Source organism: Astyanax mexicanus, chromosome 1 (assembly GCF_023375975.1).
Source record: "Astyanax mexicanus isolate ESR-SI-001 chromosome 1, AstMex3_surface, whole genome shotgun sequence".
NCBI lineage: Eukaryota > Metazoa > Chordata > Actinopteri > Characiformes > Acestrorhamphidae > Astyanax > Astyanax mexicanus.
In genome coordinates, this window is record NC_064408.1 from 11,782,846 (window position 1) to 11,808,723 (window position 25,878).

At 41.2% G+C, this 25,878-nt stretch overlaps 1 protein-coding gene across 2 annotated transcripts in view; it reads right to left on the reverse strand.

The window, feature by feature from the left end:
• The window catches only part of fam222ba (family with sequence similarity 222 member Ba), a 148,089-nt gene extending 134,973 nt beyond the window's left edge, over positions 1-13,116 (reverse strand). The window contains exon 1 of one of the 2 annotated variants that reach the window (XM_049466370.1): positions 13,008-13,116. The gene's annotated coding sequence lies outside the window, so the exon portion shown is untranslated. Of the gene's footprint in view, positions 1-1,364; positions 1,580-13,007 lie in introns of those variants that run through there. The other variant, XM_049466368.1, reaches the window with a different exon arrangement.
• Between the last annotated feature and the right edge of the window lie 12,762 nt (positions 13,117-25,878).

Below are 25,878 nucleotides of genomic sequence, written 5' to 3' on the forward strand. Positions count from 1 at the left end.
GGTTCATTAAATACAAGGCAGTGGGTAAAATGACACGAATGACACTTACTGGACCTTTGGATTTGAGGGCTTTTTCAAGAATTTTATTAGGAAAAACTATGTATCATGAAATATTTCTTCAATCAGTAAAATCTGAGTTATGATTTATTTGAGTTATGAGTTATTTCTTAGATTTATTGTGATAAATTCTTGAAGTAATAAGAAGAGCAATTGAGTCTAGTCATAACAGCTTTACAGATCTGCAGATCTCATATTATTGCTATTATTAGTATTAGTAAAGATTCCATAACTAATGTTGAGATGTTGAGAGCTTCTACTAGTAAAAATGCATTACAATAACTGAGTTTTACTCCAATAGAATCAGTGTTTAGATTTAGATCTATTACAGTTACAGTTACAGGAATGACCCATAGGATTGCTTAAATGTATTTATTTATTAGATTTATTGTGATAAATTCTCAATGTAACAAGAACTTGCTGTGTAACTATAAGAGCAATGTACTTTTACAGCTAATTAGAATTGCATTACATTAACTGAAGTTTATTCCAGTAGAATTGGAGTTATATACTGTGTTTAGATAAAAAAGAGCTCAATTTTTCATGATTAGCTCATTTAATGCAGTGCAGTGTGTGAAATGAGAAAAATGACAAATTTCGTGACAGATTTCTTCAATCAGAGTAACTGTGATAAAGTAACAAGACAAGCAATATAATTTTACATCTACCAGTAGTTACGACTTGTTGTCCTTTTAGGCTGAAATGACAATAACGGGAATTGCACTTAAATGTTTTTATATATTAGATTTATTGTGATAAATTAACAAGATAATAAAGTAACAAGAAGAGATCTGCAGATCTGATATTTTATTGTTGTCATTAGTTTTAATATTATTATTATTAGTAGTAGTAATAGTAGTAAAGGTTTCATAGCTAATGTTAAACTGATACTGCATTACAGTAACAGAGTTTACTGCAAAAGAATCTGTGTTTAGATAGAAAAAGAGCTATTACAGTTACAGAAATGACATTTCTCATGGCTTAACTGTAATTATTTCTGAGATTTAAGGTAATAAATTATCAAAGTAATAAGAATGGATGTGCAGATCTGATATTACTGTTATTATTATTAGTAATTAAAGCTTTCATAGCTAATATTGATGTCTATTATTGAACTAAGAGCTTCTGCTAGTAAAACTGCCTTACAGTAACAGAGTTCACAGCAGTATAATCTGAGTTATGACTCTGCAGCAGCAGCAGCACTGCTGTGGTTTTAGGCTGGATGATAACCTCCCGCACGGCGGCAGCAGCGGCAGCAGTACGCGGGCTGAGGGAGCGGACAGTACGGCCGGCTGAGAGCTCCTTACCCTCCGTGTGCTCCAGACCCGCAGCAAGGAGGACCTCCGCCGGCTCCCGGTCTCCGTGCTCCCTCAGCGCAGCTCCCAGGAGCTCAGCGACATGCTTACAATCCCAAACACCGCGCAGGAACGCCGAGACCTGGCCAAATATCCAAACATCCAGCGGCAGAGCGACCGACCGTCCGACCGTCTCCTCCGGCAGCTCCGTCTCCAGTCCGGGCCGCGGCGACTCCGGCCCAGCTACTTCAAACCCCCGGCCCCGCCCCCAGCTCCGTCAGCCCCGCCAGCGCGGAAGTTTTCATCTGCTCGCGATCCGATTGGCCCGTGAACGGAGAGGGCGGCGCCTCCCGACGCTCTCCGCCAATGAGGCGAAGTTCTCACGGACCGCCGGGGCGGAGCCACAGCGCTAGAAGAAGTCACGCGGCCGGATGCGGTGCATGACGTCAGCCCTTTGTTACCATGTCGATCGGCTGGAAACGGCGTGAGAGTTACCGCACGCGTAAACAAACCAACCAAGCACCATTTATAATAACAATACAGATATAATACAGGGATTATAATGATACATAACTGCTCTGACTGCAGTAATGCAGACATGTGCACTGACTTTAATAATTTGGCAGGTCCTAGATTCAGAAACATCAGCCACTGACTCAATACCTGCCCAAATAATCTATAAAAAGGGCTTATACAACAATAACAATGTAATAACAATGTTATAAAAGAGGTATAATAGTGTTTAAAGACATTATTTTGCAGGATGGACACATTGCAATCCGTAATCTTGCAAGCAATAACAACCACTAATCGATCTAGCATCACTTTCAACAATTATGTCCTAATTTAGTCCTAAACTAATAAACAACAGCCAGTGATTTCACACGAGACAAAATAATGAATAAGAAGGGCTGGTGCTACAATAGTAATGCAAATGAACTGCTATAACACACACTAATGCAAGCAAACAGATGTATAAATATGTCATAACATAACGTCCGAAAATAATATTCGGCAGGATGGACACACTGCAATCACTAATCTTGCAAGCAATAACAACCACCAATCAATCCAGCATGAGTTTCAACAATTACTAAAGTGCTAAACTAATATACAACAGCCAGTGATTTCATATTAGCCAAAATAATGAATGAGAAAGGCTAGTGCTACAATAGTTATCTAAAAAGACAACAGTGCTACTACAGTCATAACTCAGATTTTAGATAATGTACTAATTAATGTTATGCAGGTTTACTAGCAAAAGCCTTCATTTCAGCACCCCACATAAGCTATCTCTAAAGCTCTTCTGACTAGATGTAAAACTATTGATCTTCTTGTTACTTTAAAAATGTATCACAGTAAATATGATTAACATAAAAAAAATAAAACAGCAGCCAGTGATGAAAAGGGTTTGTGCAACAACAACAATGTTATAACAAGGTATAAAAGTGCCATAGTGTCTGAAGATATTATTCTGCAGGAGGGACACACTGTAATCACTAATCTTGCAAGCAATAACAACAACTAATCAATCCAGCATGAGTTTCAACAATTATGGAAGTCCTGAACTAATAAACAACATATGAGACAAAACAATGAATAAGAAGAGCTAAAAGCTACAATAGTAATGTAAATAAACTGCTATAACAAACACTAATGCAAGCAAAAATAACCACAAATCAGTCTAACACAACTAAAGCTTGAACTTGAACCCAAATGCACTGGTCTGAAAGATCGGGAAGGTCTTACATAAAAAAAACAGCAGCCAGTGATGAAAAGGGTTTGTGCAACAATAATTAGTAATGCAATAATAGTGCTATAGCAGAGGTATAGTGTTATAAAAACATTAAGATAATATTCTGCAGGATTACCACATGACAATCATTAATCCTGCAAGCAATAAATACCACTAATCAATCTAGCACAACTACAAACTTGAGCTTGTACACAAATGCAGTGGTTTGAAAGATTGGGAAGGTCTTACATTAAAAAAACAGCAGCCAGTGATGAAAAGGGTTTGTGCAACAATAATAATGGAACAGCAGAGGTGTAAGTGTGTCATAACAACATAACACCTGAAGATATTATTCTGCAGGATGGACTAACTGCAATCCCTAGTCCTGCAAGCAAAAACAACCACTAATTAATCCAGCATGAGTTTCAACACTTATGTCCTATTTAAGTCCTAAACCAATAAAGAACAGCCTGTGATTTCATATATGAGACAAAATAATAAATAAGAAGGGCTAGTGCTATAATAGTAATGCAAATAAACTGCTATAACAGATAAATAACAGCAGCTGTAATCACTAATCTTCCAAGCAAAAACAACCAATAATGAGTCCACTGCTAGCCATACACTAGATGACTTTTAAAAAAAGACTCTGAAAAACATTTTAATAGACTAAAGTCTGACACCTTCTCACATCTAAAAACAAGTCACAGACGTTTAGTAACAGACTGGTCACAGGCTAAGATTTTGCAAAGACTGGGGATCTTGCAGGGTCACTTTTGCAAGACTAAAACTAGATTCTTTCTGAGATTATTTCCCATCATGCTTCTAATGGAGTTTAACAGGAAGAGAAGCTGTTTACCAATGGAGCAGAAACAGAAGCAAAAAAAAACAGTCAAAATAAAAGACAAGACACCGCAGAATGTGAACACAACTCAACAACTCGAAGTCCAGTTCCACAAACGCTCCTTTGCTTGACTTGCGGCTTCCCGTAGTTCTCCTATTGGTTGACATTGTTCACATCACTATTTGCATGAGCCAAGTCTCAAGACTTACGATAATATTAAATACGGTTGGTTTTATCTGAACGCAGGATGAGAAAAAAACTTCTCCAACTCCTCTCTAGCAAGACTCTCCTGATTTTATCCAGACACTGGAAATTTGTCTGCAACAGTGAAATTGCTTGAAAATTATTTGGTGTAAGGTCAACATAACACAACTACAAGCTTGAACTCAAACCCACATGCACTGGTTTGAAAGATCGGGAAGGTCTTACATTAAAAAAAAAAAACACAGCAGCCAGTGATGAAAAGGGTTTGTGAAACAATAATAATGCAATAATTAAGCAATAGAACACGAGAGGGAGTGTGTTATCATGAATAACATCACAGCCGATGATGTTATTCGTGATAACACACGACCTCGAATGTTCTATTGCTTTTATACAACAGTTTTTTTTTTTACAAAATGAATAAAGAAAATAAATCAAAGAATTTTAACAAAATTCAGAATGAATATGCTTTAATATGGACTGTGCCTTCCGCCAAAAAGTAGTTTCACAACAACTGTAACAGAACTGAAACTTAACTACAAAACGGTGTACGGTTCATACAGACTAACACCACGAACGTTAGCTTGAAATTAAAATTGGGAATAAGTGAAGATGGTAACGTTAGGAGCGTGAAATAATGCTTATACTCTCCTCTCCTGTTCCTTTGAGTCGTCTTCAGGTGAACGCTGTGCATTTTTTGAGCATTTCTGCTTGTTTTGCGGTTTTAGCTAGCCGGCTGGACTGTGGTTAGGTTAGCGTAGCTTGCTTTAGCTCAGCATTAACTTAGCTTAGCCTAGCCTGGCTGGTTAGTGTTCTGGCTGTCAGACAGCAGTAACCGAGTGATTTTCTTTCCCTTTTATCCTCAAAATAGACGAGCCAGCGCTGCGGGCTGCGGGCGAGCGTGCCGCGGCTGAGCGCTAGCCTGTGCTAAGCTAACACTGCTGCGGGTGTCCTGTGTGTATACGCCGTTACTCGGCAACGCGTCGGCGGATCGATACAAGTTTAGTGTGAGAATGCCGTGATGTTATCACAAATAACAGCACGGCTAGAACACTTCTCAACCAATCAGATTGTGAGGTCGGAACTAACAGTTGTATAATAGTGATATACTAAAGTATAGTGTTATAACAACATTAAGATAATATTCAGCAGGATTACCACATGACAAGCATTAATCTTGCAAGCAATAACAACCACTAATCAATTCAGCAAGTACAAGGATTAAGTAACACCGAAGACACAAGCAGGGCTTTCAAAAAGGGTCCTAGATTTAAGAAGAAGCAGCAACTAGCCCAAATAATGAATGAAAATGAATGGTGCAACAATAATAAGATAATAAAATGTCTATAACCGAGAAGTAAGTCATGATATTTTAAGATAATATTCTGCAGGATAGGCACACTGCAATCACTAATGTTGCAAGCTAGAACAAGCACTAATCAATCCAGCACAACTACAAGCATGAACTTCAATAACACTGAAGTCTCACATGGACTGTTTTTAATAATCTGGTGGGTTATAGATTCATATACAGCAGCCAGTGATCCCCCTTTATTGAATGAAAAGAGCTTGTTCAGCAATAATACTTTATTACCAGTAATAGCAGAGGAATAACAGCAGTTGCAACCACTAATCTTGCAAGCAATAACCACCATTACAAGCATGAACATGAACTTGAACCTACATGCACTGACTTTGAAAGATGCAAGAGATAATAAAGTGTCAAATAGGTTATTATCATCACAAATAATGTTATACTAATGCTATAGCAGAGGTATAATACTGTTATAGCATCAACAGAAGATAATATTCTGCAGGCTGGATACAATGCAAGCAGCAACAAGCACTAATCGAGCAAGCACAACCAAACTATATGCATGAACCTCATTACCATTAGATACTCATGCACCTGTTTCAGCAACAAAATTAACTAAAAAAAACATAATGCAATAACAGTAAGGTAATTGCTGACTAATAACATAGTATTCTGCTGTATGAACATATCACAAGCGCTAATCTAGCTAATAATAAGCAGTATATAATATACAAGCTCAGCTATAAGCATGAACTTGAGGCCACTTGCATGGCATTTACAGCAATAAAGTAATAACAGTGTAATAACAGAGCCAAAACAAAGTAATAACTCCATTTAAAGACCGTTTTCCACACAATTATCCCACAGCAATCATTCATCTTGCTTCAAGCATAAACTTGAACAACATTAAAGCCACATACACGGTGTTTAATAATAACAAGAATGTAATAATGGTGCTATAGCACAGACACGAAAGCATTATAACTTAGATTAAAGATAACCGTGAGGATTAACCCACTGCAATCACTTATCTTGCTACAAACATTAAGTTGAATCAGTGCTGAGCGATATGATCAAAAACGTATATCAATGTATTTGTCTAAATTCTGACAGTTTCACTCTTTTTTTTTATAGGTTTGTGACTTTGTGACTCTACTGTTACTATAATAAATAAGACACAAGTTTAATTTTACAATATGTTCCTCTTCATTAGCCATTAATCATTAGATACATTAAAGTATTAAAATCAGCCACAATTTCCTTCTTTCTCCAGTTAACAAATACATTCAGTTTAGCATGCATTAAAATGATCCTTCAATCTATAGTATTAATATATTTAAAAGGGCTATAGTTACTTCTCTTGAAGCTTTTTTGTACCTCGTACCCAGAGTATTAGAGAGTCTTATCACTTTATCACTGCTAAATACATGACTAATTCTGGGCTTGTCTGAGGGGGACAAGAGAAACTTTTCTCCGAGCTGCGGATCGATTGAGGTTTAGGCCCAATCGCATTTCACCCCTTGGCACTACCACTTACCCCTACACCTTCTTTTTGAGTGTTACCCTTTGCCTTATAACAGGGTTAGAACGGGAAGGGGTGAAATCCTCCCCCTAAGAATTGGGACAATTCTGATTTGTTATCATGAGTGTAAAAGTTCAGTAACCTAGCAGGTAGTTAACTAGTTAACTTTAGGGCATATTATAATTGTATGTCTTCAAAAAGGGGGAGATGGTGGAGAAATTAACGATTACTCTCAATTCCTTAATTCCTCTGTGATGGGAAACTGAAATTAGCTTTAATTTTATTTTTCCGATTCGCCTTAAATGCTGCAGCTTCTAACATTTGTTGCATCATTTAAGGTGGAATGGGAAAGTTAGCTAGCAAGCTAGCTACTGAGACAAGCAACTAGTTATTATTTTTATGCTTGTTATGAAGAATTGCGTTGGCCATTAAACATTGAAACTACACATTAAACTAAGCGTCACTCTGTTTCGACATCTTACCAGTGATGCTTATACCCCTCCGTTTGAAGTGTGCCTCTGAAAAATCTTCGTTTGAAGGGCTAACAAGCCCTATCCCTTCCCCTAACCTACCCCTCCAGCCTAACAAGAATAGGGACACCCCCACCCCTTGGCGTAAACCCGCAAAACAGAGGGGGTTTAGGGGTAAGGGGTAGGGCCAATAAGGGCCAAAATGGGATTGGGCCTTAATAAGAACAGTGAAATGCCTGACGCTTTGCAATCACTAATCTAGCTAATAACAAGCCCTAACAACTACAAGCATGAGTCTGAACATTACGCACGTCTGCATTATTTTTTCAGACACAGTCTAACCTGACCTGACCCTGTGAAACCGTGCAAATGCAACCACTAATCCACCAACAACAGTCCCCCTAATCTACGGTCCAGCTGCAAAGACTAAGCTAAGCAAACAAACAAGCTCACACAGTATTCAAAAAACTTTTCTCCCCCACCCCGCAGCTATTCTGCTGTCAAAACGCCCAGCTTCAAAACACTGCGCTCGCACAGCACAGAGATCCCCAGTGACATTTTGAAACAACGGCTGTGATATTCAGCAAAGGTCAGGACGAGGAATGTTTTTTTCCTCCTTTCTTCGTCTTCTTCTTCCTCCGAGAATGAAACGCGACTTTATTTGAGCACAGCTTGTGCCTGTCAACCTGCCTAGAGGCCCAGAGATAAACAGTCCATTTGATTACTGCTGTCGTCCAGAAATGTTGCCTAATGAAGAGAAAAAACTCAGGCTGAAAGGACATGGGGGGGATGCAGGAAATGCGTAAATTGCACTGCACACATTTACAGTGTATACCTTCTTCATGGCCTGATTATTTTTGGGATTATATAAATTCACCTTGTGTCTGTCAACCTGCATAAAGCACCAGAGATAAACAGCGCATTTGATTACAACAGTATCTGTCATCCACAAAAACTGAATAATGAAAGAACAAATGCACATGCATTAGATTCTTTACATTGCACGCTTTTACACTGCTCACTTTTTCACTTTTTTGCTTAATTTGTTTGGGACTATTTGCGCCACTATTTTTTATTCAGATACAAACACACATACATCGAGGAACAGCAGAAGGAGCTCCTCAGATAAAGTGCTGGTTTCATGTTTCTCCAAGTAGGACTGGCCGAGACAAGCGTTTGACTCCACAGAGCTGAGCTTCAGGTGGAAGAATAATAACTACGCTTCACACTTTTTCACTTTTAATGCTTAATTTGTTTGGAATTATTTGCCCACGGTCTGAGCCAGCCAAGAATTGCTTAGACAGAAAGACAAACAGTCCACTTGTTCGCCACGGTCATCCATAAATACTGCTAAATGAAAAAAAGCTCAGTCTGTTAGGGCACATGCATTATATAAATAAAACTGCACATATTCACACGGCACACATTTCTGCATGATTCTTTTTGGGATTATCTGAGCACAGGTAGTTCCCGACAACCTAGACAGAAAGATAAACAGTTCATTTGATTACAGCTACAGCTGCTGTCTAGACATATTGCCTAATAAACACACTCAGCCTAAAATGACACATGCATTCACTGAACGAAGCTCAACAATTTCTCACTGCATACTCTTTCCTTTGCATGATTCATTTTGGGAAAATGAGAGCACAAACTGTGCCTGTCAACCGACCTAAAGGCCCAGAGATCAACAGTCTAATTACCACTGTCATCTTGAAATACTGCTTATTGAAAACATTCAGCCTTAAAATGGACACATGAATTAAACACATTAATTAATTTGCACACAATTTTTACTGTATTTTTTTGCACTAAAAGGTGAAATGGATTACAAGGAGCACTATCAATGAACGTCTATTTTCTGGTCTATTTTCATACATAAAGGAGCACTGGATCATAAGCCGCATTATGCAACACTAGTAAGGAACAGGGGTGGCGAGACCTGTAAAGCTAAACTAAGCTAAGTAAACAAAACTGTAATTCTTAAAAAAAATTTGCACTAGCATTAGCATGAAGCACCTCTGAACGGCCAGAGAGCTAGCGCTTAGCGTGGTTAGCATGTAATGCTAATACTGTTCCAGTAATAGTGCTAGTTGGGGTTAGCAGCAGGCTACAGGCCAATAATACTCACCTCTGAACGGCAAAAAGCTAGAGTTTAGCGAGGTTAGCAGCTAATGCTAATACTGCTGGAGAATTAAACTGAAACGCCTGTATAACGCATGTGAAATCAGCCACAGCCTCTTTTTGAACTGCTGCTGATGCAGTATTGCTGAGTAGCATTACAGCGTACACGGAGGAAAGCACAGCGACTCCGTTCTGATACATCAGCTCACAGGCGCCTTGTGCTGATCGACATCACCCAAGGAGTGATGAGGGGAAAGATCGCCATCTACCCACCCAGAGAGAGCGAGGCCAATTGTGCTCTCTCGGAGCTCCGGCAGCTAATCGTACCAGCGATCTCCCAATCATAGTGGCAGCACTTATACCGCTAGATCGTTCTGCACCCCCACACATGTATACTGCACACTTTCACACTGCACGCTTTTTTGCATGATACCTTTTGAGATGATCTGAGCTCAGGTAGGGCCCATCAGCATTAACAGACAACTAGTCCATCTGTCATCCTAAAATGCTGCTTAATCAAAATACACCTTTATGCACATTAATACTGCACACCTTTACACTATTTTATTTTTTTGCACAATTCCTTATTTGATTATATGAGCACAGATAGTGCCAGCCAACATAAACAGATAAACAGTACAGTATCTGTCACTCAAAAATGCTGCCTCATGAAAACACATGCCTAGAAAAGTAAACATGCATTAAATGCATAACAGTGTATTATTTTATATTTCACATTTACATTGCACAATTTTGCACTGCACACTTTTTTTTGCATGATCTTTTCGGGATTATGTGAGCACAGCCTGTGCCTGTCAAACTGCCCAGAAGCTCAGAGATAACCAGTCCATTTGATTAATACTGTCATCCAGAAATAAAACACTCAGCCTAAAAAAAGAACACCTGCATTCAATTGCACTCTTTTACCCTGCACACTTTTTACATGATTCTTTTTGGGATTATTTGAGTACAAGTTGTGCAAGCCAACATAAACGGGAAGATGAATAGTCCATTTGATTGCTGCTGTCACCCAGAAATACTGCCTATTGAAAACACTCAGCATAAAAAGGACACCTGCATTCAACTGCACACTTTATACGGCGCACTGTCACATCGCAAACATTTCTGCATGATTCTTTTTCGCGAAAAGATTCTTTTGCCGATTATCTGAGCACAGGTAGTGCCTGTCAAGCTGTCTCAAGGCCCAAAGATAAACAGTCCATTTGATTAACACTGTCCAAATCCAAAACTACTGCTAAATGAAAACACCCAGCCTAAAAAAAGACACTCTTATACATATATACAGCATACTTTCACTTATTACGCACAGATTTTTCCTTCATTTAATATTTGGAAACATGAAAACAATTAAGAAATGCATATGAAATTACGTAGTAAACAGTAAAAAAAAAGTGTTAGTGCTGCACAATCCCCTGATCTAAACCTAATCAACTAAGATGGTGATTTGAGGTGATCAGTGTGACAAATCATGCTGTAAAATGAAATCCGCATCTCAATAAGACGTTGTCAGCAGAGGGAAGCATGAAGTGCTGTAAGATTTTCCGGGGGAAAAAAAACACTGCACTGACTTTAGACTTGATAAAACACAATGGATCAACACCAGCTGTGTGTCTCTCCACTCTTCCTCCAGACTCTGCTCCCTTGACTTACAAATGAAATGTAAAATTTACTGATGATCAGTGATGGTTTGGAGAGACATGTCATCTGCTGGTGTTGATCCACTGTGTTTTATTATGAAGTCTAAAGTCAGTGCAGTTTTTTCCCACAAAATTTTACAGCACTTCATGCTTCCCTCTGCTGACAACTTTTATGGAGATGCAGATTTCATTTTCCAGCAGGACTTGGCACACTGCCCACACTGCTAAAAGTACCAATTGGTCTTATATAATATTAACATTTTCTGAGACACTTAACAACTAAAAAATATCGCTCTTTGTGTAATACATCTATATTTTGAACTGGAATTTACGGTGGCCGAGAAAGCCCAGCGCAGTGCAAATTGAAAAGCGCTGCAAAAGCACAAAACACATCCATCAAAATTACAACACAGGCGCAGCAAATAGAAAAACGCGCTGCAACTAGAAAAACGCGCTGCAAATAGAAAAACGCGCTGCAAATAGAACCACAACACAACGGAAGTGAGTCACAACACAACGGAATTTTCCCGGGGGACCTTAAAAGATGCTGTACCAGCTGTATACAAAGGACAATAAGTGGCAAACAAGCTTCTGAAAAGTAAGTTATGTTTATTAAAAGTTCTGCTTCACAAAACGCCTTGTTTGCCACTTATTGTCCTTTGTACACATAGTGAAGTCCGAGACGTTACTGAAGACGCAGCTTAGCTGGTACAGTATCTTTTAAGGTCCCCCGGGAAAATTCCGTTGTGTTGTGACTCACTTCCGTTGTGTTGTGGTTCTATTTGCAGCACGTTTTTCTATTTGCAGCACGTTTTTCTAGTTGCAGCGCGTTTTTCTAGTTGCAGCGCGTTTTTCTATTTGCTGCGCCTGTGTTGTAATTTTGATGGATGTGTTTTGTGCTTTTGCAGCGCTTTTCAATTTGCACTGCGTTGGGCTTTCTCGGCCACCGTAGGAATTAATAAAATAAAAGTAACCTTTCAATTAGGGGTGGGCAATATTATATCGTATACAATATATTGTGACACAGAAATATCATGATATTAAAAATCCATATCGTGATAATAGGGCTGTTCTGTCTTAAAAGTAGTCTATTATTTACTGTGAAGCTTTAGGTGTATTTATTGTTTAATTGTTTTAGTTTGCAGTTTATATGCATGCACTAAATATTCTGCAATTTTATTTGCTGCATTATATTATTTTATGCTATATTATTTATTTTGGCACATTATGATTATTCTCTTATACTATTATACTATATTCCTGAAATGAATTGGTTATTTTAGTTTTTCTAAATCGCCAAGTATATCGTTATCGCAAAAATACCCTGAGATATCGTGATATTATTTTAGAGCCATATCGCCCACCCCTGCTTTCAATGATATACATTTTTTTAGACGCTCTAGTAACTTAATATATACAGTAATGATGCACAAATCTGCTGTAACTGTAGAGTTGCCTACAGCTATGCTAGTTACTAAGCAGTGATGCTAGCAATCTAACTACAGTCCCTATAGCAGCCTGTATTAATCCACTTCACCACGACAGCATTAATACAGGAATATACAGCATTTCCAGATAAATACTCTGCATTTTCTGCCTCTCAGACTCTTTATAAAGCAGAGAGCAGCTGGATGTAGCCCTGCTGTTAGCTCTATAGCACTAGCTCACAGACTGGCTAACTCTGCTGCTGTTTACACCGCTGTGCTGCAGTAGAAACAGTCGTACAGTGATAATAAGAGTGATAAAACATGTTATTCTCCTGCTGTATGAAGCTGATACTCACTCTCCGCGCGCAGCAGCAGCCCCATGGACTCAGAACATCGTGATGTTATAGAGGTGCAGTGTGTGTGTGTGTGTGTGTGTGTGTGTGTGTGTGTGTGTGTTTTCCCTGCGTGCTCTTACCTGCGCATGCGCACTGCGGCGGTTCTCACACAGCCCAGCCAGACCAGCCATGATCTCCAGACTGTGTGTGTGTGTGTGTGTGTGTGTGTGTGTGTGTTTACAGGTCTCCAGACGAGGCCTGGGAATATAGCTAGAAAGCCAATTCCCTCCACTAAAAATATATATTTTTAAATCTAGCAAGTATTTTTTTCATTATTAAATGAATTGCTTAGTCATAATTCTGAGATGCTATCTTGTTATTTTGAGATACTGTTATTATGAAGTTGTTATCTGTTTTTATTTTTATTTTTTAGCTTCTGTAGAATTATATTTTGATTTTGTTAAAAAAAATTTTTACTTAGTTTCTCAAAATAATGAGTTACTATTTCTTTATTTTGAGAATGTATTTTGTTATTTTGACAAACTAAGGCATTATTTTGAGATGCTTAATCATTATTTTAAAGTCATTAATTTGAGAGATGTCAATACATTGAGATTTCTCAAAATAATGACTTAGTATTTCAGAATGATGACTTAGTGTCCAAAAATAATGATGTCATATCTCAACCTAATTATTTAGTATTTGAAAATAATTACATAGTATCTCAAAATATGGAATTTGTTTCTTAAAATAATGACTTAGCATCTAAAAAAATGAATTTGTACCTCAAAATACTGAAATTATATCTTAGAATAATGGCTAAACAAAATAATGACTTAGCAACTCAAAAAACTAAATTTGTATCTCAAAATACTGAAAATATATCTCAAAATAATGGCTAAACAAAATAATGACTTAGTGTCTTAACGCAATGATTCAGTATCTCAAAATATTGAGTTAATATCTCAAAGTAATGATGTAGTATCTCAACATAATGTATTGGTTTCTCACAATAATGCGTTACTATCTCATAATAATAATGTAGCTTCTCAAAATATTGAGATAGGGCCCTATATTACACCCTGTCAATGTGTGTCACTATGTTCATTGCTAACTCCCTGGAGCCAGTGATGGGTGTGGAGGTCTCAAAATGAGGTGATATGATAGGGATATCTTCTCAAAATATCTTCTCAAAAAGTTTCTGACTTTTTTCTCATTCCTTCTGTTCTGCTTCTCTTTCTCTTTTTCTTCTGTTCTTTCTTTATGTTTGTCTTGGTTGGTAAACAACCCCTTTAATATCAAATCAAATCAAATCAAATTTATTTGTATAGCGCTTTTTACAACTGGTGTTGGCACAAAGCAGCTTTACAGAAACATGATTACAGGACAAAGAATCAGGCAAAACATTAAACATAGAATATACATAATACAGAACCCCCAGTGAGCGCGGATCATTGGAACCAGAGACAGTCCAAATACCACCAGCACTGAGCCCCTTACACACTGCTGCTGTCCATTTTCTCTTCTCCTCATAGTCTTTATTTTTATTTTTTTAGCTGTGCTGAGCTGTGCTGAGCTGTGAAATGGTAAATGTGGGTCGAGTCTGACCCATCTGTGGAATCCTGACAAAGAAATACAAAACTTTCTTCATAAAATAATAAAGGAAAATAAAAATGAAGATTTGTGCTAAACAAATACTCAGCCATAAATGAATTAGCATAGAAAATTAATGTGGGTGATTTTTTGACTAATGAGGCATTGTGCTGTGAAAAGGGAATTTATTCAAAACGTATGAAAGGAAAAAATAAAATAAAGATGTATAATGATCCAAAAACAAGTTAATTGAGTGATACCTTAAATTCTTAATGACTAAATTCATTTATTGGTAAAATATATAATAGAAACCCTCAGCCTCACATGAATTAACATAGAAAATGAATTCGGGTGAAGGTGCAGTAGTGCTATGAAAGGGGTATTTATTCAAAAATTATAAAAGGAAAAAATAATGTAAAGCTGTATGGTGATCAAAAACAAGGTAATTGAGGAATACCTTGAATACTAAATGATGAAATGTGTTTTTCTGTTCAGACAGCCACACAATGTGACGTAAAAGATTGGATTTGAGGCACTTTTACATGCTGTGTGAAGGTAGTGTTGTATGCAATTGGGACACAGTGTCGCATCTGGTGCTGTAGGCGCTCCTGTTTCTCCCACACACAGCTCTAACGGAGGTTTTCAGTTAAACAACTACACTACCCAGAACGCACCACCCCTGACATCCCACACACACCCGATCACGTGACACCTCACCTGCTTCCTCCAGGAAGCCCCGAATACTGATTACCTGCAGTATAAAAGGACACACCTGTGCCGAGTATTGTTTGGTTTATCCACTTTATAAAGCGTTACTTTCTCTATTGTTGTTTTTTTTGTGTATGACCTTGCTTTTTGTTTACTCGACGACGATTTCTGCCTGATTGTGGATTTACTGTGTTTGACCTGGACTGTTTAACGTTTTCGATTTTTGGATTATCTCTGATGCTTGCTTCCTCGTGTTTGAACTCTGGACTGTCTCCCGCAGTGGCGCAAAAAGGGGGTATGCAGCGTACGTGATGTATAGGGGCGCTGCATAGGGGCGCTGCACTAGAGGGGGTGCAAAATCGATGCCGGAAAATGATTTGTAGTCTGCATTTTCTGCAAGAGCTGTTTGTTTATGTATGATAATACACAGGGGCGTTGCCTGGCCTGGGCTTCCGGGGCTTTAGCCCCGAATAAATTTCCAGTAGCCCTGAATTGTTTCGCTCAGCTCAGCTGTATTATAAATGAGGAGACAGGTCAATGGCCGTGTGTAAATGAAAAAACTCTTGACACGAATCACGGAGCCAGTTCAAGTATAAAGTTCCGCCTGTCAGGAGAAACAGCCAGTCAGCTTTCTGGTTTTGCTGAGCACGGTGGGCTAGTAGGGAAGCCCCCGGTCTCCCGTTTATGGTATGGTTTTGTCTACGTGGCTACTGTTTTCCGGTGCTCTACTGTTTCTGTTTTCGACTACCCCTGTACCATCCAAGCCTGTAATAAACATCCATTTCATCTGTATCTGCGAGTGTCTGTATTCCGTCCCCAATATGACATACAGCCCTAGACTACATGTATGATTGTAGAGGTTCCGAGGGTTCAGGCCTGGAGCAGCTGAATGCAGTGAACAAAAGCTGGGAATTTAATGCATTTGTTCAATCTCTAAGGCACCTTGATGAAGCTGGATCCATAAGAGGCGCTGCCGATGGCGTCAATATGTTTTGTGAGTTGATGGAGGGTTCCATCGTGGAGTTTGGTGAGTCTGATGCTTTAGCCCCAGGACTAAAATGTCTTTGACAGCGGAGATAAATTGGCTCATTATATGCCCCCACCTGCTGTCTGTGTGCTATTGATAAAGGGAAAAAGCTGTAGAACCTGAGCGTAAATGAATGCAGCTTGGCGAGGGAACGCTGGGGTATCGGATGTGTCAGATCCCGGAGGAACGGGTGGGAATATGTAATGGAACGGGGTGTTTCAGCGTCACGCTTACACGCCTCGTATGAAGATAGATCAATAGCTTTCAATTGATGACACTCGCCCTTTCTGCAGGCTGAGATCAATCGCTCAGGAAGCGTCTTCACCATCACTATCATCTCCATCATCATCAGGACCATCATCATCATCACCATCATCATCAGCAGTGTGGTTTTGTGCTGACCGCTGTTTATCTATTCATCTCAGGGGGGAGGAGGGTGGGCCATCCACTTACATTCATCATACATCTGCATCACTGATACATAATAAAAACTGATACAACTACCCTCTTTACTCTCTGTACACTCACTTTATTCCTCTCTTTCTCTCTCTTTTTCTTTTTCTTTCTCACTCTTTTTCTCTTATGCACTTATGACTTATGATTTAATTCTCATTCATACAGTATCTTTCTCTTTCCCTACAGTTCTTTTTCTCTTTCTCTTTCTCTCCATATATTTCTCACTGTCTTTCTCTTCTTCTTTTAGTCACACTTTTTAATCTCTCTATTTCTCACTACCTCTGTCCCTCCACTTCTCTCCCTCTTTCTCACACATATTTTTCTTGTGTCTCATATTTTTATCTCTTTCTTTTTCCCTTAATTTTGTTCTCATTCCTTCTCTTTTTCTCTTTTTTCTCTTGCTTTATCTGTCACATCTGGTGCTGTTAGCTCCTCTGTTTCTCCCACACCCAGCTCTGACAGAGGTTCTCAGGACAAAGACTACACTACCCAGAATGCACCACCCGCTGACATCACGCACTCACCTGATCACGTGACACCTCACCTGCTTCCTCCAGGAAGCCCCGAATACTGATTACTGGCACTATAAAGGTGCACGCCAAACAGACTTCATCGCCGCGTATTGTAGGTTATCCTCGTACAAAGCGTTACTTATCTCTTGTCTCAGTTACTTTGTGTATGACCTTGCTTTTGTTTACTCGACGCCGATTCTTGCCTCTGCCTTTGATATTGGATTGTTTGTGTATGACCTGGACTGTGCTTTCACTACTGCCTCTTGGATTACCTCTGATACTGGATTGCTTGTGTATGAACTCTGGACTGTCTCTCGTTTATGGTATGGTTTTGTCTTCATTGCTCTGTCTACTGGTGATCACCCTTATTTTTGTATCGACCCTGATTTCATCTGTTTATTATCATAATAAACATCTATTGTTTTTATCAGTATCTGCGCTTGTCTGCTATTCTGTTCTGACCATGACAGAATACGCGGCCGTACAAGATCAGATAGCAGATACTGAGGCTATTAGATCTGGTTTAGCCAACCAGGGGAGGCTACTCGGTCAGCACCAGCAAACGCTCGCTGGTGTGACCCAAGCTGTTTCGGAGCTAGCCCGCCAGCAAACCACGCAGCAGCAACAACTAGCTGAGCTGCTAGCTCACCTCAGAGGCGTAACTGAGCCTAGCCCTAGCCCGTTAGCTACCCCCAGTATGCCTAACGCTAACTCTTCTGTGCCTGGATTTTCTGTCTCTAAACCGGAGTTGTTTGATGGGGATCCGGAAAAATGCAGCGGTTTTCTTTTACAATGCTCCGTGTTTTTCAGTAATTCACCGCCTACAACCGATAAAGCTAAGATCAGTTTTGTTATCTCACGGCTTTCTGGTAAGGCACTCGAGTGGGCTACAGCTATTTGGGAAGAACTTTCTGGGGCTAGTTACACTGACTTTTTAGCTACTTTCCGCTCAGTTTTTGATCATTCGCGGTATGGACAATCTAATGGAGAACTTTTGCTGGCTCTAAAGCAAGGTCAGAAGCCGGTGGCTTCCTACGCTCTGGAGTTTCGCACTCTTGCAGCTGGTAGTGGGTGGAATAACGCTGCTTTGATCAACGTGTTTAGATGCGGACTTAACCCAGATGTACAGAGGGAATTAGCCTGCAGAGATGATTCACTGACCCTGGATCAGCTCATCTCACTGTCGATCCGGTTGGATCAACTTCTCTCGCGCCGACCCAAGATCAGTCCTCGCACTCAACACACTCCTGTGTCTCTGACCCGCGCTCCCACTCCGGAGAAAGCTGCGCTGCCTGCCCCAGAGCCCATGGATATCCAGAAAACCCGGCTAACTCCAGAGGAGCGACAGCGTCGAATCCGGCTTCGCCTATGCCTTTATTGTGGGGAGGCCGGGCATTTCAAGGCTGAGTGTGGTCTCCTGACCCGACCTGTGAAAGCTCCAGCCCTGGGACAGCGCGTGGAGTGCTCTCCACGTGGTACGTAAGCACAACACAATCCTTCGCTCTAAATGTTTTTCTTTGCCTGTAAATATTATGTTACCTACTGGTATGCTCTCTGTCCCAGCGCTTGTAGATTCCGGGTCGGAGGGGAACTTCATCAGTCTGGACCTAGTTAAGGAGCATGGAGTACCCACCAGAGAACTTCTACGTCCATTAGCCATCCATGCTGTTGATGGAAAGACTGTTCGCTCCAAGCCGGTTACCCTGCAGACTCTGCCCATCACTCTTCAAGCCAGCGCTCTCCATTATGAGGAACTACCACTCTTCGTGCTTCCCTGCACCGAACATCCTGTTATCCTGGGCATGCCATGGCTGAAGACTCACGATCCCACTGTCTCCTGGCGCGATGGGGATATCACGGTTTGGTCTGCTCACTGTCATGAACATTGTTTAGCTCTGGATAGTTTAGTTATTCAGTCCACTACTGTGGAAAGTCCCCATGTTTCTGAATCTCCTGTTATTCCTCCCGAATACTCTGATTTGCTTGAGGTTTTCAGTAAAGACAATGCTACTAAGTTGCCTCCTCATCGCCCATGTGATTGTGCCATTGACCTAGTGGAGGGTGCCACCTTACCCAAAGCTAGAGTTTACCCCCTTACTCTCGATGAGGAGAAGGCTATGACAGATTACGTTTCCGAAGCGTTAGCTCAGGGTTTCATTCGCCCGTCAAAATCTCCTGTTGGTTCGGGTTTCTTCTTTGTGAAGAAAAAAGACGGTGGACTGAGGCCCTGTATAGATTACCGAGGTTTAAACGCTATCACTAAAAAATTTGCGTACCCCCTGCCTCTCATTCCGTGTGCACTTGAACAGTTGCGCGACGCCTCTTACTTCACCAAACTCGATTTGCGTAGTGCGTACAATTTAATCCGCATTAAGGAGGGGGATGAGTGGAAAACTGCATTCACTACTACTAATGGCCACTATGAATACATGGTTATGAGTTATGGTCTCGCTAACGCCCCCGCCGTGTTTCAGTCATTTATGAATGACATTTTTAGAGACATGATTGGCAAGTTCGTCACACTTTTTATAGACGACATTCTGATCTATTCGTCTGATTTTGACTCTCACGTGCAGCATGTTCGTTCGGTCCTCCAACGTTTATTGGAGAACAATCTCTATGCTAAAGCCGAGAAATGCGAGTTCCATCTTCAGAGAGTCGCATTTCTCGGCTATGTTATCAGCTCCCAGGGAGTTCTTATGGATGACTGTAAAGTAGACGCCGTCACTAGTTGGCCCACTCCCCTGTCCATCAAAGATCTCCAGCGTTTTTTGGGATTTGCAAATTTTTATAGGCGTTTTATTCGTAACTTCAGCAGTATAGCTGCCCCACTCACCGCACTCACTAAGAACGCCACTAAGATCCTTAAATGGTCTCCTGAAGCCGACCAGGCATTTAATAAGTTAAAAGCTGCTTTCGTTTCAGCTCCAGTTCTCATGCACCCCAAACCTGAACTACCGTTTACAGTCGAGGTCGACGCATCTGATACTGGCGTTGGGGCTGTTCTTTCCCAACGCAGCGGTTCACCGCCTAAGCTACATCCCATAGCCTTCTTCTCTCGTAAAATGTCACCTGCTGAGCGCAACTATGGTATAGGGGATAGAGAGTTATTGGCTGTCAAATTGGCTCTAGAGGAGTGGCGTCACTGGCTGGAGGGGGCTGCACACCCATTTACCGTACTTACTGATCACAAAAACTTGGAATATCTACGCACTGCTAAACGTCTAAACCCCCGTCAAGCTCGTTGGTCCTTGTTTTTCTCGCGATTTGATTTTTCTATCTCATTTCGTCCAGGTCACCGTAATACTAAAGCTGACGCATTATCCCGGGTTTTCAGTTCGTCAAATGAGGGTAGCCACCCTTCCGAACCAGAACGCATTCTACCACCCACAGTTCGTATAGCTGCCATTAGATGGGAACTTGACGATCTTATTCAGCAAGGTTCAGTTAACACACCACCTCCGGAGGGTTGTCCTCCTCACAAGATTTTTGTACCTGAGCAATTTCGCGAACGACTCATTGGCTGGGCACATTCTGCCCTTACTTCTGGTCACCCAGGGGTTACACGTACGCTGCAACTGATCTCAGCTCGCTATTGGTGGGAAACCATGCGAGCTGACATACACTCATTCGTAGCTTCCTGTTCTGTCTGTGCACAATGCAAAACACCCAAAACCCTTCCAGCCGGTAAGCTAGTTCCTCTACCCGTCCCAGACAGACCCTGGTCACACATTGCTGTAGACTTTGTCACAGACCTACCTGAATCTGAGGGTTACACCACTGTTCTTACTGTTGTTGACAGATTTTCTAGGGGAGTAAAGTTTATCCCTTTTCCAGCACTACCCACTGCTCTTCAGACAGCTCAGGCTATATACACACACATCTTTAGACACTTTGGTATTCCGGAGGACATCCTCTCCGATAGGGGTCCTCAATTTACTTCCAGAGTATGGAAATCCTTTTTTGAACACTTAGGAGTGCACGTTAGTCTCACCTCTGGTTTTCACCCCACTAGCAATGGTCAATGTGAACGAGTTAACCAGGAATTAGGAAAATTTCTTAGATTGTACTGTTTCAAACATCCTACAGAGTGGTCTCAGTATCTCATTTGGGCGGAAATAGCCCAAAACTCACTCACTAACTCCACATCTGGTCTTACACCCTTTCAGTGCGTTCTGGGGTACCAGCCTCCGTTAGCTCCGTGGACAGCTGTGTCTTCCGATGTACCCGCCGTGGATGACTGGATGAAGCGGAGTGAGCAGGTGTGGGAGGAAACACATCAGCAGGTTTCTGAGGTCTTGCGCAAATACAAGGAGCAGTCTGACAGACACCGAGGTACCACCCCCCAATACCAGCCCGGAGATCGTGTGTGGTTGTCGACCCGGGACTTGAGGTTTGAGGGGTCCTGTAGGAAACTACTACCCAAGTATATTGGCCCGTTTAAAGTTCTTTCACAAGTCAATGACGTTACTTATAAGATTGAGTTGCCTTCTCAGTACAGAGTGCATAACTCATTTCATGTTTCCTTGCTCAAGCCTCTTGTCCCAGGTCCGCTGGCTGAGGGTGTTCCAGACGACGTGCCGCCCGCGGCAGTGGAGGGGGAGGCTTCGTCTACCTATGCGGTTCGAGAGGTGCTGGATTCCCGCAGGCGTGGCGGTGTGCTCCAGTATCTCATAGACTGGGAGGGTTACGGCCCTGAGGAGCGTTGCTGGGTTGCCGCTGGGGATGTGCTGGATCCTGCTCTTCTGGCCGAATTTCATGCCCGTCACCCTGGTAAACCTGCTCCTAGACCCCGTGGGCGTCCCAAGCGCTCACTCTCCTCCTCGGTTCCGGTGCGTCGGGGTTCCCAGTCTCGCATCCCCCGCCTGTCTGGCACCTCTGTGGTTTCTCCTGCTCCTCCCGCCGGTACTCCCTGCCCGTCGGGTGGACGTCGTCGTGGTCGTCCCCGTTCCGTCTCCGTCTCGACTCCCTCGGGGGGAGGTACTGTCACATCTGGTGCTGTTAGCTCCTCTGTTTCTCCCACACCCAGCTCTGACAGAGGTTCTCAGGACAAAGACTACACTACCCAGAATGCACCACCCGCTGACATCACGCACTCACCTGATCACGTGACACCTCACCTGCTTCCTCCAGGAAGCCCCGAATACTGATTACTGGCACTATAAAGGTGCACGCCAAACAGACTTCATCGCCGCGTATTGTAGGTTATCCTCGTACAAAGCGTTACTTATCTCTTGTCTCAGTTACTTTGTGTATGACCTTGCTTTTGTTTACTCGACGCCGATTCTTGCCTCTGCCTTTGATATTGGATTGTTTGTGTATGACCTGGACTGTGCTTTCACTACTGCCTCTTGGATTACCTCTGATACTGGATTGCTTGTGTATGAACTCTGGACTGTCTCTCGTTTATGGTATGGTTTTGTCTTCATTGCTCTGTCTACTGGTGATCACCCTTATTTTTGTATCGACCCTGATTTCATCTGTTTATTATCATAATAAACATCTATTGTTTTTATCAGTATCTGCGCTTGTCTGCTATTCTGTTCTGACCATGACATTATCTTTCTCATTATTCACTTTTGTCCTTCTTTCTTATTCTGTCTTTCACTCTTTTAAAATTTTTCTCCCATTTTATCACTCTATCTATTTCTCATTTATTCTTTTTTCCACTCTCTTTCTTTCTTATTCTTGCTCTCTCTTTCTTTCTCATTCATTCTTTCTTCCATTCTCTTTTTTTCTCATTCTTGCTCTTTCTCTTTCTCTCTTTCTTTCTCATTTATTCTTTCTGTCACTCTCTTTGTTTCTCATTCTTGCTCTCTCTTTCTCTCTCTCTTCCTTTTTATGCATTCTTTCTTCCACTGCCTTTCTTTCTTGTTCTTGCTCTCTCTTTCTGTCTCTCTCTTTCTTTCTCGTTTATTCTTTCTTCCACTTATTTTCTTTTTTCTTTTTGCTCTAGCCCTCTTTCTTTTTCATTCATTCTTTCTTCTACTCCCTTTCTTTCTCATACATGCTTTCTTCCTTTCTTTCTTTTCTCATTCTTGCTCTCTCTCTTTTTCTCTCTTTCTTTCTCATTCATTCTTTCTTCCACTCTCTTTCTAACTCATTCTTGCTCTCTCTCTCTTTCTTTCTCATTCATTCTCTCTTCCACTCTTTCTTTTTCATTCTTGCTCTCTCTCTCTTTCTCATTCATTCTTTCTTCCACTCTCTTTCTTTCTCATTCATTCTTTCTTCCACTCTCTTTCTTTCTCATTCTTGCTCTCTCTCTCTTTCTCTCTCTCTCTTTCTCATTCATACTTTTCTCCACTCTCTTTATTTCTCATTCATTTTTTCTTCCACTCTCTTTCTTTCTCATTCTTGCTTTCTCTCTCTTTCTTATTCATTCTCGTCCCCTCTCTTTCTTTCGCATTTTTGCTCTTTCTCTTTCTCTCTCTCTTTCTTTCTTATTCATTCTTTCTTCCACTCTCTTTCTAACTCATTCTTGCTCTCTCGCTCTCTTTCTTTCTCATTAATTCTCTCTTCCTCTCTCTCTTTTTCTCTCTCTATTTCTCTTTCTCACACTTTCTCATTCTCCCCTATTTCTCTCTCTTTCTCTCCTTTATTTTTCTTGTAAAGAGAGAGGATTCATCAGGCAGGCTGGAGGAAGCGGTGGGCTCGGATTGATCGGAGGTCTTCCTGGGCTGGTCGTTGTGGAGCTGCTGGTATGTATTGGGGGGTAATGAGGGAAGGGGAACGATGGAGCCGGAGGAACACATAAAAAGGAACAACCTGTCCTCGGAGGGTGCGGAGAGCAGGCGGCGCGGGGAGAAGTACACAGCGGTGGGCTCCATCAGGCAATAATACAAAGTTAATGACGCAGAATGGTGTCTTTCTTCGGGCCCCGGGGACGTCGATACAGGATGTTTAGGAACGGTGTTCCTAATTACGCTTTTTATATCCAGCTCTGACATGATTGACGATTTCAATGGGGATGTATTATCGATCCACTTCACAGACAAGTCATATTGATTGCACCCCTAGATTGGCTATGACTTTTTTTTTTTACCGTTCTATCGCTCTCTCTCTCTTTCTCTCTTGCCAATCAGAGAGGGGATTTAGATTCGGGGGCGGCCAAATGTGACCTGTGGGTGTTTTCTTTTTTTTTTCCTTTTTCAAAAAAAAATATCCTCTCTCTAAAAGCTCGCTGATGAGGCCGCGACAAAAGATGCACCAGCTGCGTGGCTTTGTGCGGTGGGCCGCAATCATGTGTAATGGATCGGCAACGCCGCGCCGGTGCACGCCGGTGTGCCGCTGAGGGCCGGGGGCCCCCCGTCTTGGCCCCGGCGAGCGCTCGCCATTTCATCAACCCTGTTACTCCTGCTCCCCTGAAGCAAGGTTGAAAAATGGCACAGGAACAGCAGGAAGCTTTTAGCCCATGTATATTGGTGTGATTGTACGTGTGTGTATGTGTGTGTGTGTGTGTGTGTGTGTTGGTCCATTCGCCTCACACAGGCAGCAGGAAGAGGGTGAAGAGTAGGAGTAGGAAGAGGAGGAGGAGAAAGGAGAGGCCTGTTGTTGAAATATCTGACATGACAGCAGTTTCTGTGCACCCGCAGCTCCTAAATGACAATGACACCAACAGCAGCGGCAGCACACACTGCAGGGCTCAGCCAGGGATTGTTCAGCTCAAATTGCTCCTCTCTTTTGTCAAGTCGGCCGTTTTTCTCTCCCCCCGTCGCAGACAAAGCCTGAGCGTACGCTAAATCACGCTCGTATCAGCGGCGACGCAGCTCTGTGAAGACTTCTGCTCTGTCAGGATTCGCTCCCTATTAGGCCCAACTAAGCGTAACTGGGAGACGTGGCACAAACGATGATGCCAGGATCCACGTTATTGAATACAAACTCTGAAGGACAAGAACTGTTATGGTAATTATTCATTATTGAGACATCTAATTGGCTCATGCTGAATGTTCATCATTTCTTATGAAGTCACTACAGTGTAAAATGTGATAAGTTGATCTTACTTAAAAAAAAATGAGGAAACCGGTTGCCTTGAAAAAGTTAAGCCATGATAACTGTTATTTTCAAGTTAAGTTCACTTTATGCTTGCTATGTAAGTGTACTCAAATCATAGTTAAATCTACACAGTTTACTTGAGTTGCTTCTACGTTAAATAGCCTGTAAATGCAAGTTGTTTTTTTTAAGTGTGTAAAACCCGATAAGTTGACTATATTCAAAACTTTTGTTGTATCCGATGACCTAATAAATTTTAAGTTCATGTAATATAATTTTTAAGTACAGTGAACTTAAATACATATACACATATATTTAAACTTAATATTTTCCTGAACTTGTATTTAGTCTTCTTTCTGGTTTCATTCAACTATTTTTTAAATACTCATAGAAAAGTAGATGAAAGAAAACAGTAAAGAATTAAAAGTACTGAGAGCACAGTGAGAACACAGAGTTACTACAGCTCAGTAAATGATGCTTGTTCTTACAGCCAACAACACAAAGACCAAGTATTTAATCATAATAGGTAATCTATATGTTTACCTAACCTTGCCTGGGAGGAATCACTACACACTGATGGTAAGTGCTACAAACTGGGGGACACACC